Here is a 12,776-nt window from a genome sequence, read left to right on the forward strand (position 1 = left end):
TAGTCAAAGTAGCCGATAGGGATGGAGAATGATTAAAGACGTTCTGCGATCCTAAATCATTCTGTATACGCCGATACCTGCAGAAAAATGTTAGTTCTACAGATAAAAGAGTAAAAGGATAGAATATGTATCTGACACTAGTGTATTGGTGACAAACGGATTCGGCAGCTTCCTAAGCTTGAAGGAATCCACCGAGTGACATTTGTTGAAACTCTTTCCATGCTTGAGGAAAACCGACTTAAGAATTTGGTAGTTTTCTAAGCCTGAAGAAACCTACCAGATAATACTTTCCATGCTTGAGGAAAGTCGACGTATGAATTTGGTGTCATTCTATGCTTGAAGAAATCCACTGATGATGCCTTCCATGCTTGAGGAAAGCCGATTTGGCGGTTTTCTATACTTGAAGAAAAATCCACCGATAACGCTTTCCAAGCTTGAGGAAAGCCGACTTGGCGGTTTTCTATACTTGAAGAAAAATCCACCGATAACGCTTTCCAAGCCTGAGGAAAGCCGACTGATGAATATGGTGTCATTCTATGCTTGAAGAATTCCACCGATAATGCCTTCCATGCTTGAGGAAAGCCGATTTGGCGTATTTCTATACTTGAAGAAAAATCCACCGGATAATACTTTCCATGCTTGAGGAAAGTCGAAAGATGATGAGATTGCAAGTCTCTGTGTATCGAGAACCTTGCGTCATGAAATGATGGTGGTTCGATTGTCCCCGAACGTGGGCTGTAGATGGTCCGCTTGTCCCCGGACGTGGGCTGTAGATGGTCCGCTTGTCCCCGGACGTGGGTTGTAGATAAGACCTGCAAAAATAAATTTGCCAATGGACTCGTATATACTGTGATTGACTTGACCACTAACTTGACCAAGTTTGACTTGATGTGACATGACATGTGTATGACTTGTGAGTGTGTGTGTGTGTGTGTATGTGTGTGTGCAGACACAAGCAAACGAAGATGCAAAAGCAAAAATTTTCAGTCAATTTTTGTCATGAGTGGAGGGTACCGACTTTCTCCCGAAAAAGAAAGATGTGAAAACTGAACTTTTATTTTCAAACTTCCTTCGATGAAAACTTGGAAAAAGTTTTTTGAACTTCCCCAAAATAAAATAATGAAAAGGGAGAGAAGTTTTGAACTTCCTCCTTGAGCAAAACGAAATGATTTGTATGGATTGAATCGTTTTTCCTGAAAATAATGTATGCATGATGCATGTTCTTAGGCCAAGAGGCTAAGGACAATTACATCATGTGACACGATAGATGAATGAACTTAAGTCATGGAGCTAAGCATCATATATGGTGTAAAGAAGCGATTTTGAACGTCACTTAGGTCTGGAAGCTAAGCACGTATAGTGATTATTGCATAATGAACGTTGCTTAGGTCAAGGAGCTAAGCACGATATGCTTTGTATGATTAAAAATAATTGATATATAAATGTTTCTTAGCACATTATGCGAAATAATGAACATTGCTTAGGTCAGGAAGCTAAGCAAGTATAAAATGTTTCTTCTGCTGAATGTTGTCTTTAAATATGATGAAACATGCACAGTGTTGAAACAAGATTTCATGATAAAGGGCTCTTAAAGGGAAGGATGATTGATATGGATATGGATGTGTGAGTGAAGTGTGTGAATGTGATACTAAGGCTGGCTGCAAGGGTTATAGCGATGGAAAGAGATGTGAGAAAAGTTAAAGATGATGACTCTTCAGGCTGGGTAAGCTAATGTGATTTGGGTTCAAGCCCCCAAGTCTAGCTCTAAATGGGTAGGGATAAGCATTGGATATTCTTTGACTCGATCATGCATGGATATGAATATGAATGTGGCCGCACCTCGATGTGAGGTTGCCTACGTATCCGTTAGGAATCAGGCCGAACGTAGCTCTAACCGAACTTTGCACAAGTGTATGTACACCTCAAAGAGGTCTTTCAAGGGTTGTAATGTGGTTAAGTTGATGGTTTAAGGAAGAAAGGGGTAAAAGGCTCAATACCCGAGAGAATCCCCAAGATATGCAATTGTGTATTTGAAAATTTTGAATTTTGCAAGTTTATTTTCAACATATATTTTTTTTTTTTTGCTTTGAACTTTTTTTTTTTTCATTCTTTTGTTTCAATGTAGGCAATCTCAGATCATGCGGTCCATCACTCACTTAGCATTCATGTTTCTCAGGCACGGTACCGAGCACTCAATGAGAGACGCAATTTGAGACGTGTTCATATCAAAGACATTGGAACACTTGCCTTTAGACATTGTTTTATTGTTGCTTTGCTGCTTTCTTTTTTTTTTTTTTACTTGCTTTTTGAATGTTATACATTACACATCTTCCAATCCCAGGGTTAAGTGAATGTGGGTTGAAGAAATGAAGGCCAAACGTTACACGAGGCTCAAAATGGTTGCTGAAGAAATGGAATGTGATTGAATAGTTAACAGGGAATGACATGGTTGCAAAGGTGCCTCAAGTCATTGGTGTACCTTGGGTTTAGTTTGGTAATTGATTTTTTTTTTTTAATTGAGAATGAATGAATGAATGGAAAATTCTATGATCGAGATGTAAAGGAAAATTGCTCATTTTATTAATGGAAAAGGTAAGAAATATGAGACATACACAGTACACATGGATAACGGGAACCTATGCTAGACTTATTGGGGGAGAGGGTTGAAACAAAAGAATAAAAAAAAAGCATAATCTTGCACGAAGGATCTGTGTGCCTTGTATTCATTACTTCTTGCCGCCTGGAGGGACAGGAAGTTTATTTGCATCCATGAAGTCTTGAATGACGTCCTTCAAATTCCAACATTGCTCCGTAGTGTGGCCCCTTCCTTGATGGTACTTGCAATGGGCATTGGGATTGCATTTGGCGCTCCTTTCTTCAGGTTTTGGCTCTGGAAATGGCCCAATAGGTGTGATCAAGCCTTAATTGTAAAGGCGATCAAAGGCCGCATCATAAGTCATTCCTAAAGGAGTGTAAGTTCTTTTCTTCTTGGGCAATGGAGTATCAAGAGCTAACACTTCATTGAGATCAACTTGGCTTATATTGTTGGTAGTATTTTCGTGCTTAGAAGACGAAGAAGAAGGATGGTCGTTCTTCTTGTTTTTACAAGTGTTATTATTGTTACTACCAGCAGTCTTTATTAGCTCATCCTCGATATTGATGCCGATGTCGTATACAGCTTCGAAAGTGTTCAGTGGAAGAAATTTGAGATGTTCCCTATATTTATGAGTCAGATTTTGAATAAAGAGGCGAACCATCTCTCTTTCTTTGGGGGGATCTACCAAGAGTGAAGCTGTTTCCCTTTACCTGTTCAGGTAAGCGGTGAAACCTTCATTCTCTTTCTGTTTGAGAATGGAGAGTTCACGTTCAGAAGTTTTAGTTTGAATGTTACACTTGTAACGATTCATGAAACTTTTGGTGACATCTTGCCAAGTCGCAGTATGCTTGGCATCTAAGGAATAAAACCATTGTTGGCAAGCATGTTCTAAGGAGAGAGGGAACGCCGTAGGGAAGAGTGTTACGTCCAATCCCTTAAGAGCCATGGTTGCAGAGAACGCCTTCAAATGGAATATTGGATTGTCAGTAGGCTTGAACTTTGGAATATCAGCAGTGGAGAACTTTTCAGGGAGTCTATCCTACACATCCAAAGGAGTGGGAGGCCGTTCCACATAAATGAAATCCTCAGAGATCTTACTCATTTGTTCCTTCAGTTTGTCAAGGGTGGAAACAGTGACCTTGTTTTGTTCCATGGTAGTGACCCTAGTGGTAAGGGTTTGCATCATGGAAGACAGTGCCTCAATGGATTTGTTGATGTTCTCAATGTCTTCTTTAGTGGCCATTGAAAGGTGATGAGTAACGAAGATGACAAAGTTCTCTTTGAACGCCTATTAGATCTGAGAGATTGTTGCGGTAATGGCTCGAACCGTATTGATCTATCCCTGTTCCTTGACCAAGTAATGTGAAATAAAATAATTCACTCAATTGTTTGACTCATTGCTCAAGATAGGAAAGGAAGGAAAAAAAATAGACATTTGAAAACAGGTGAGAAAACTCCACTCATTTTTTATTATGACGAAAAAAGGGTGCATGAACCTAATATACGATCATAAACGACCTGGTGCATGACTCGAGTCGGAACATAAAGAAAGTGTATGGACTATACTTGACTCGTAAGTGACTAAGTGATGTTATAAGACTCGTGGTATGATCGTATGGCTAGACATGTGAACAATAACCAAAATGACTGACGCGAGGACCAAATTAACACGGAAGACTTAACTGACGCTTTCTTTTTTTTTTTTTTTTGAAAATTCCACCGTGTCACGGTGGAAATTTGCCGTGACACGGTAGAGTTTTTCGTGGCGCGGCAGCCATTCCCGTGCCACGGTAGACGCTGACGTGGCACGGGATTTTTTTTTTTTTGCCGTGACACGGGAACTTCTCCCGTCAGACGGGATAAAATCCCGTGTCACGGGAATATTTTAAATGTTTTTTTTTTTTTTGCCGTGACACGGGAACTTCTCCCGTCACACGGGTTAAAATCCCGTGTCACGGGAATATTTTACATTTTTTTTTTACAGGACCACCGTGCCACGGTGGACTGTGCCGTGACACGGTGGGCAGTCCCGTGTCGCAGCAACCATTCCCGTGCCACGGTGGATGCTGACGTGGCACGGGATTTTTTTTTTTTTTTTATAAAAAAAAAACTATAATTTTGAAATTCTACTTGTTTATTTTTAAAGGGAGGATACCATCCGACTTACTCTAAAAAAACGACACAAAAACAAGACTTCCCTAAAATACGGTCAAAAAAGTGGTGCACGACTTAAAGCAAAAAAGTGTGTGAACACGACATGTGAGTGATTAAGTGAGGTTATGGACGCGTGTTTTGACCGTAAAACTAGACACGACACAAAACTGGACACAGCATTCGCACAAAAATCGAAAAAAGGACTGACAGGACACTTTTCTGGGCACCGTGTCACGGTACAGACTGTCGTGACACGATGCAGTCTTCCGTCAGACGGTAGACAGCCCCGTGTCACGGTACTGTTCACCGTGGCGCGACAGAACATGCCGTGACACGGTGCGCAGTTCCAGGTCAGTTTTGTGATTTTTCCAGATTTTAACAATTTTAGATCCGTACTAATTACTATGTGAGAATAAGAACCCTCGGTCATGGGTTAAACAAAAGAGCAACACATGAAGGTTAGCATCAAACAACCACATAGCATTTAGGCACGATGATGTAAAAAAGTTCACAACCTAGAGTCAAGATCTATGTTCAACTATTGGTCAAGCTTTGGGTGTCAAAAAGGGTACCATGGTTAAGAGTTTGGACGCGTTAGCAAGGCAGCCTCCCTTGAGGGTGTATGCCAACGGGCGGCTCCGCGAGTTCGTGATGAAATCGAACTCGACTCCATGGTTTGGGTGGATTTAATAACTCGGATGAACCCTTATTGCCATGAGCGTTTTTGGGTCGATAGAGCTTAAATCCCCCGGGGCTAAGACGCATGTAGAACACATATGTTTTTTCAGAAAAATCAAAGGAAGTCAACTGTGAGGAAAGAAAATAAGCCACCGGACTGATTTTAGGACTGCCGTGACACGGCAAAAATTCCCGTGTCACCGTACTGTGCACCGTCGGACAGTGCACTGTACCGTGACACGGCAGATTCTGCCGTGGCACGGCAGTCAGAAGATTTGACTGGTGCCCTGTTTTCCTTCGCGCGCAACCAAGTTATCCAATTTTTCCTACGGGACAGACCTGAATGCGACGTTAAAACGTCTATGGAGATGCAAAAATGCCAAATTAATCACTGGAATATTTTTTCAAGAATCTTTCAAGTCTCATCCACTCATCTTAATTAAATACCGATCACTCAAATCGATAAATAATTAAGAATCCTCCCCAGTGGAGTCGCCAAATTGTAGGCGTCGCTCAAAGTGCGCCTACGTTAAAAGCATGTGTGAATATGCTTGGCATCATAGGAAGTGGGAATTGACATTACGATTGGGGACAACGATTAGGGACAAATAAAGTAGGGAGCCGCCAACAAGTTTTTAAGGAACTTGTAAACCGTTCACGGATCATAAAAAGGCAACCACGATAAGGGACAACGATAGGAAACAACGATTGACCCGTGAAGGTTACACCCCATTCGTAATCCATGAGATTACTAACTCCATATGGTTCGGAACCACGAAAGGAGGATCGGGGATGATGGTACGAAGTGAGTCATGGAGTCACATTCGCCCGTATTGGCCTCTACTCGATTCTTATAGTGAAAAGTAATTCCTGCGATCTCAAAGTCATACAAACAAAGATTCAATTTGCTCAAAACTATCATTAAGCTAAATTGGTTTAATATTAATGCAACACATAATTCTAAAATATTGTGATCACTTGAATTAACAACAAGATTAAAAAGGAACCTAAACCGGTTGTCCAAATTATCTTATTAGGCGTGATTTTCAATTACATATTCCCTTTAAACATGCAATATGGTGATCATAATAACAATATAATAGAACAATATTAATATTAGAACCAATTTAATCACAATTCCAACAACATAAAATCGTTAGAAAAATAATAAAAACAAAAGGAGCATGATCCTTACTTCGATTCTATTTGTTTGCAACTACAAAATAATAAACGAGTTAGTAACTTCAAGGAAATAAATAAACAATAATTAAATTAAATAAAGTTGATTTTGGGGCCAAACCCTCAAATAGTTCTACCTTTCACGCCTTGGCTTAAGGACAGAACCTCGAGTAAAATATGGACTCCTTTGAGTGCTTGAAGAAGGAATTTTGAAGTGAAAAGGGTAGGCTAGTGTTTAGGCTAAAGCATAGAAGAGAGAAAATAAAATAAGAGAATTACTCCGTGCCCCGTTCATCAGAAATGAGGGGGTATTTATAGGGAAAATGTGCTGAGGGAGCACACGGAACCCTAAAATGATAAAAACCCTAAAAACGTATCCCGTGACACGGTCAGACTGTACCGTGACACGGGAACCTCCACCGTCAGACGGTACACTTTCCCGTGACACGGTACACTTTTGGCGTGACGCGGGAAATTTTCAGAAAACGGGATAGAAAACGCGTCAAGGGTTTAAGCGGAAAAGACACGGAACGTCCCGTGTCACGGCAGACCTCCCGTGCCACGGGAAATCCCACCGTCAGACGGGAAGGATTCCCGTGACACGGTGGCAGTCTGCCATGGCGCGGGAAATCCCACCGTCAGACGGGAAGGATTCCCGTGACACGGTGGCAGTCTGCCGTCGCGCGGGAATTTCCTGTCCATTTTCCGTCTAAATACATTTTTAACCCTAATTTCCTTCGGCTTTTTAAGTGTCGATTGATAATTTCGGGCCTTTTCTGACTTTTATTATTCGGGCTAAAATAAGAAAATAATTAAATAAAAATAAATAAAGGGTTTGGGCCAAAAATAAATAATAAAACAATAAAATAAAAAAGGTTTGGGCTAGAATTAATTAATAAGTTTGGGCTGAAATTAAAACTATGTTTTTACCAAACATCAAGACTAATCCATGGACTGTTCAAAAATATGAATTTAATAAAATACGATTTTTTAAGCACTCTCGGGATTAAATACTAAACCCGACCAATAGTGGCGGTGAAAGGTTGTTCATCATCGGGTTTGGTTTTGGGGAGACATTTTTAGGTGTCTACACTCCCGAACTTATTTCTAGTTTATAGAGCAATTTGGGCATGAGTAAACTTATGATTCGTGCTAATTATTCCATGAACTCCACATGGAAGAAAGGCATGAACGAGGTTTATGAGATTTTCCTAAAACTCATTGGCGACTCTCTACTTGTTTCTTTAAAAAAAGACGTAATGATAGAATCAATTCTAATTCAAGGTCCCCTAAACAGTCATGAATTCATATCCTACTACACCATAACAAGTGTAAAGTCCTAGGCTTTTTAGTGGCCATGGGCATTTAAGGACAGTACCCCTTACGATGGGATCACCCTCCTTACAGTGATTAAAAACAGAGGACTAAGGACGCTATTTATAACGAAAATAGTCCGGATATGATAAAAAAGAATTGGAGTTTTAAGAAGAATAAAACACGACGCTGGCGCCGCAACTGCCTCTGTCGCCGCGCCACACCTGTCGCTAGGCGACAGCCTGGCGTTTGGCACTACAGGCAATTTTCTACACGTTTTCAATTTTTTGATAAAATTAAGCGTAAAAGTCTGTACGAGGGGTAAAATTGTAATTTCATTCAAAACACTTCTTTTATTCCAAATAAAACTCATAAAACTCAATTATCAATCCTAATCACATTATGATTCAAAAGAACCTTCTAGAAGACTATAATCAATCCCAATTGCATTAGGAATGATAATTCATAAAAGGCTCTCCTCTAGATCATTGGGTCGCATATAAAGATAAAACCGGGCCCAGTATAGTAAATTGGCCATAACTTCCTCATTATTCATCGGAATTGGGCTTATAATATATCGTTGGAAAGCTCCTTTCTAGACCTGTCCAACTACACTGTTATTGGACCCTTATTATGGAAAAAACTAAACTGGATTGGCTATTTTCATAAAATAGGTTTTCGAAAACAGCAAGAAAGAATTTTAATAAAAACTAACCGCAACACTAGACTTTCCACACTTTCAGTTCATTTGATTATGATTCAACGTGAAAGGTATTCATCGGCGGGTTTGGTTTTGGGGAGACACAAATAGGTGTCTACAATAGGCAACTTCGTCAGACGGTCCTTGATTTTGGATTCTAACCAGATTGAACCGCCTGACGTAGGAGCGAAATTCTTCTCTCTCTCTCTCCTTACCTGATGGTGCTCAAGTCGATACTTGTTTTCTTGGAAAAAATGTTCATCGAGAAGTTTAAAGTAAACAAGAAGGCAAGCCTCTTGAAGCTATATTTTGTGGGTCGTTTAAAAAGGTGCCCTCTCTTAGGTCATTGTGACCTAGATTTGGAAGGTTGTGTCGTTTTTGGGCGTTCTTACGAATTGGGCCTTGAAGGCAGGCCGCCAATATATATATATATATATATATATATATATATATATATATATATATATATATTACCGTGAAAGTGTAACTTTTCACATTCTGGGGAAAATTACAAGATTACCCTTTCTTTACCCCTCTATAAATACATATTTTACCCCCCCCCCCTTGTTTTGGACGTTTCAAAAAACTTTTAGAGAGAGAAAGACAAGAGAATTCTAGAGAGAGAAAATCTGACCACCGTTTGTGTCCAAACACATAAATCACTTCTTTTTGGCCTGCCCCAACCGGTTAGACAACCGCCAGTGCCCCACACAAACAAGGTTGTCTTCAATAGCGTTTCACAGCCGGTCATCACCGGTTGCCCCCCTTTTAGAGACAAATTAAGGTACCGCCTCTACCCCCTTCAGCTAATTCTTTACATTTGTATCCTTTAATTCAATAAAGGGACTCATCACCAACACACATGGCACGGCCTAGGTCAGTAGTCAGCCGGTCTCCTCGTAAGGCTGAGGCATTTTCACCTTTTTTGTTTTTTTTCATATTTTTAAAGCAATTGTCCTCGCCTCTTTTAACTATGGATAGATCTTAAAACTTTGCATTAATTATGTCCTTGCCTTTTTTAACTTTGGAAGGATTTTTCCATCATTCATTTGCCATTATTCACAAAATATAAACAAAACACAAGCTTGCTTACAAAAAGAACCAATATCCATACTTAAATACCACAATCTCCAATAAGAGTGATCATTTGCTTTACAAAAACCAAAAATGGGTACAAAATGAAACAAAAGGCTCAAAATTCTAAAGATGTGGCTTAAAAAGAAGGAAAAAGGCTCAAATGTTTAGCAAGTAGGCAAATGTAAACCTAAAAATCAAAAATGATTAAAACTATCCTTAAAATTACCACCCCAAAAAGATGCCTTTGTCCTCCCTATAAGGTTCCGTCTTGTGTTTGAGAATTATGAGTCAAGATTCAAGATTAGGTTTGCAATAGTCAAGGATCCACGCCGCTCATGCAAATGTATGTCGAAGGCTTGAAAAATGATGAACCTCACATGGATGTAGCAAAAACTCACTATTGGTGTCAAATCGACTATAAGAAACAACTCCAACATGCCACAAACAAGTAGAATCCGGTTTCATGATCCCCCTAGTTCTTAGACATGCTACCTTAGCATACACCTATCCTAGAGTCAACCAAACATACTCTCAAATCGTGCATACCATTACCACTTAGGAAGATGTCCATTCAAAAGCAAAAATCGGTTGTATATAATCTAATTGAAAAGAAAGACAAAAAGTGAAAAATAAAGCCTCAAAACATACCACAAACCAAAATCAAGAAGAAAGAAAAATAAAAGAAAAGAAAAGAGAAAAGGAAAACATAGATAAAGGAAGAGTAGGAAAAGAAAGAAAGGAACAAAGATGCAAGTATAACACATAATTCCCAATCAACAAACAAGTGATCATTGACAACATCGCCAATGATCCCAAACACTCTAGGTGTTACAAGCATCCATCCTCGAATCAAATTCTCCTAAAACTAATCCTAAACTATGCATCCAAGAAAAGAAAAGAGATAAAAAAAAAAAAAAAAAAAAAAAAAAAAAAAAAAAGATCTCACCGGCTTCCGAGCAATGCTAATAAAAAAAGTTGGTAAAATCGACCACCTTCGTTGAGCTCCAAAGACAATAGCATCATCATCAAATCCGTGTGAGAAGAAAAGTAGAAAAGGAACTATATACAAAGAAAACGGTTAGTAACTTCAAAACAAAATAAAATAAAAAAGAAACTACGAAGCAAAACTAAACTAAACAATCAAAAAGTAAAGATAAGAAAATAAAAACTAATTAACCAACTAAACACCTAACTAACTACAAAGCACTAAACTACAAAATTTTGATTCAAGGGTTTCGATTCATGGGATTTGGATATTAGGGTTTTGGATTTATGGGAGCAACACATGCATCATCATCAAAGAAGAATCATCACAGCAACAACAAGAATAAGATAGAAAGAATAGGCATGGAAAGCTCATGAAAGTAACAAACAAACACCATCAAAAAGAGATCAAGAAATGAGACTATCAAACAAAAGAGTCAAAAGAAAAACAAGGCAAGCTCAACAACAATATTGGCCACCGTGACAAACCCTTAAGAAAAATAAAGTTTCGCTAAGCGAAACATGAATACATCTCAACATCCCATCAATACAAAGCAAGAACACATAAAATAAGGGATGGAGGCAAACGGCACAAATATGAGGGAATTAGCTACCACTACCACTCGGTCCGGCTCCATCTTGGTCATCCCCATCATAAGAAAACCCGGATGGGGGACTATAAGGATCCCATCCTCCAGTATAACCGGGTGGCCAACTATATTGCCCCTTGAAGTTTTCTTGTTGCCAAGGGGCAAGAGGAGTAAATTGCTCGGACAAAGCAAGCGGTAGTGGGTTCTCGTGGTGCACATAGGGGTAGTTAGGGTCACCCCTATAGTTACTCCCACCGGGAACACGGTAATCATAGTTACCGTGCTTATCGGGGAATGAGCGAGTCTCGGTGTTGGACCCCAGGGGTCCTTGCCAATATGGGTACGTTGGTACCCCCATCACCCCCATAAGATGGTATAGGACCATGCTGGGGTGGAAAGTATGGGTAGTTAATCGGGGGGGGGGGGGGTGATATCCCCCCGGTTAACACCCGCATTATACAATTGTTGTTGTTAGAGAAACATACCTTGTTGCATCTCCGAAATTCCCCTCATTTGAGTGTAGAGGGCCTCAAAATCTTGATCATACATACCCTCCAACTGGATTTGCGTACCCTTCATCTGAGCACTAAGGGAATCCAAGTCGAAGCTTGCATATTGGTGATGTTGTTCTTGATGTTGATGTTGTGTTGATGCGGAATTTGTTGTTGTTGATGTTGCTCTTCTTCTTCTTCATCATCATCATCACCCATCTCTTAATAATCATCATCATAGAGAAGGCGGTGACTTAAGGGGACATGCTATATATTAGCCACATTCTCACGGTGGATAGAAGTCAAGGAAGGGTTAAGGAGATAGCACCAATGCTTGTTATCCCTAAGCCATTCGAACACCTCTTCATCATTGTTCTTTGCCAAAAACTGAATTTGCTTTAATTGCTTGATGTCGAGGTAGAGAGTATCAACATCTCCCACCGGAGTACAAGATGGCAAATAGCGATCGAGCTCAAGGTTGGTCACAAGCCTCGTGATCATAATACCATGTGGAATCTCTCCTGATTCCCTATCTTGCAAACCTTGGAAATACAATGCAAAAATAAACCCCAAGTTTAAGCGACCTTGGTACACTTCTCTAGTAGCCAACCAAAGAATTCGGAGCTCCAATTGACTCATTTTTCCCGATTCTTGCTTTGGGATTACCGAATATCCCAAAATTCGATGAAGAACTCTTAGACATGGTTGGAAAACCTTGATAATCGCCGCATATTGAGTCCTAAAGTTATTTTCCCCGAAATGTCATTCCACTGTGAGTTTTGATTAAACTCATTTGTTGAAGAACTCGGGATCCAAAATATCCGAATCCGGATCAAAGTCAAGAGCCGCATTGAACTCATTAAGAGAATGATAAAATAGTTGTTTAAGAGTTGAAATCAAACCCGGTAGTTTCCTCCCTCAACGGCAACAAGATCCACCGTAGCCAAAAACTCGAAAGTAGGCTTAACATAGGTTCAGAAGCTACGGCTCATAAATGTCCCCATACTGAGGTT

Source organism: Chenopodium album, chromosome 4 (genome assembly GCF_948465745.1).
Source record: "Chenopodium album chromosome 4, dcCheAlbu1.1, whole genome shotgun sequence".
NCBI classification, from domain to species: Eukaryota; Viridiplantae; Streptophyta; class Magnoliopsida; order Caryophyllales; family Amaranthaceae; genus Chenopodium; species Chenopodium album.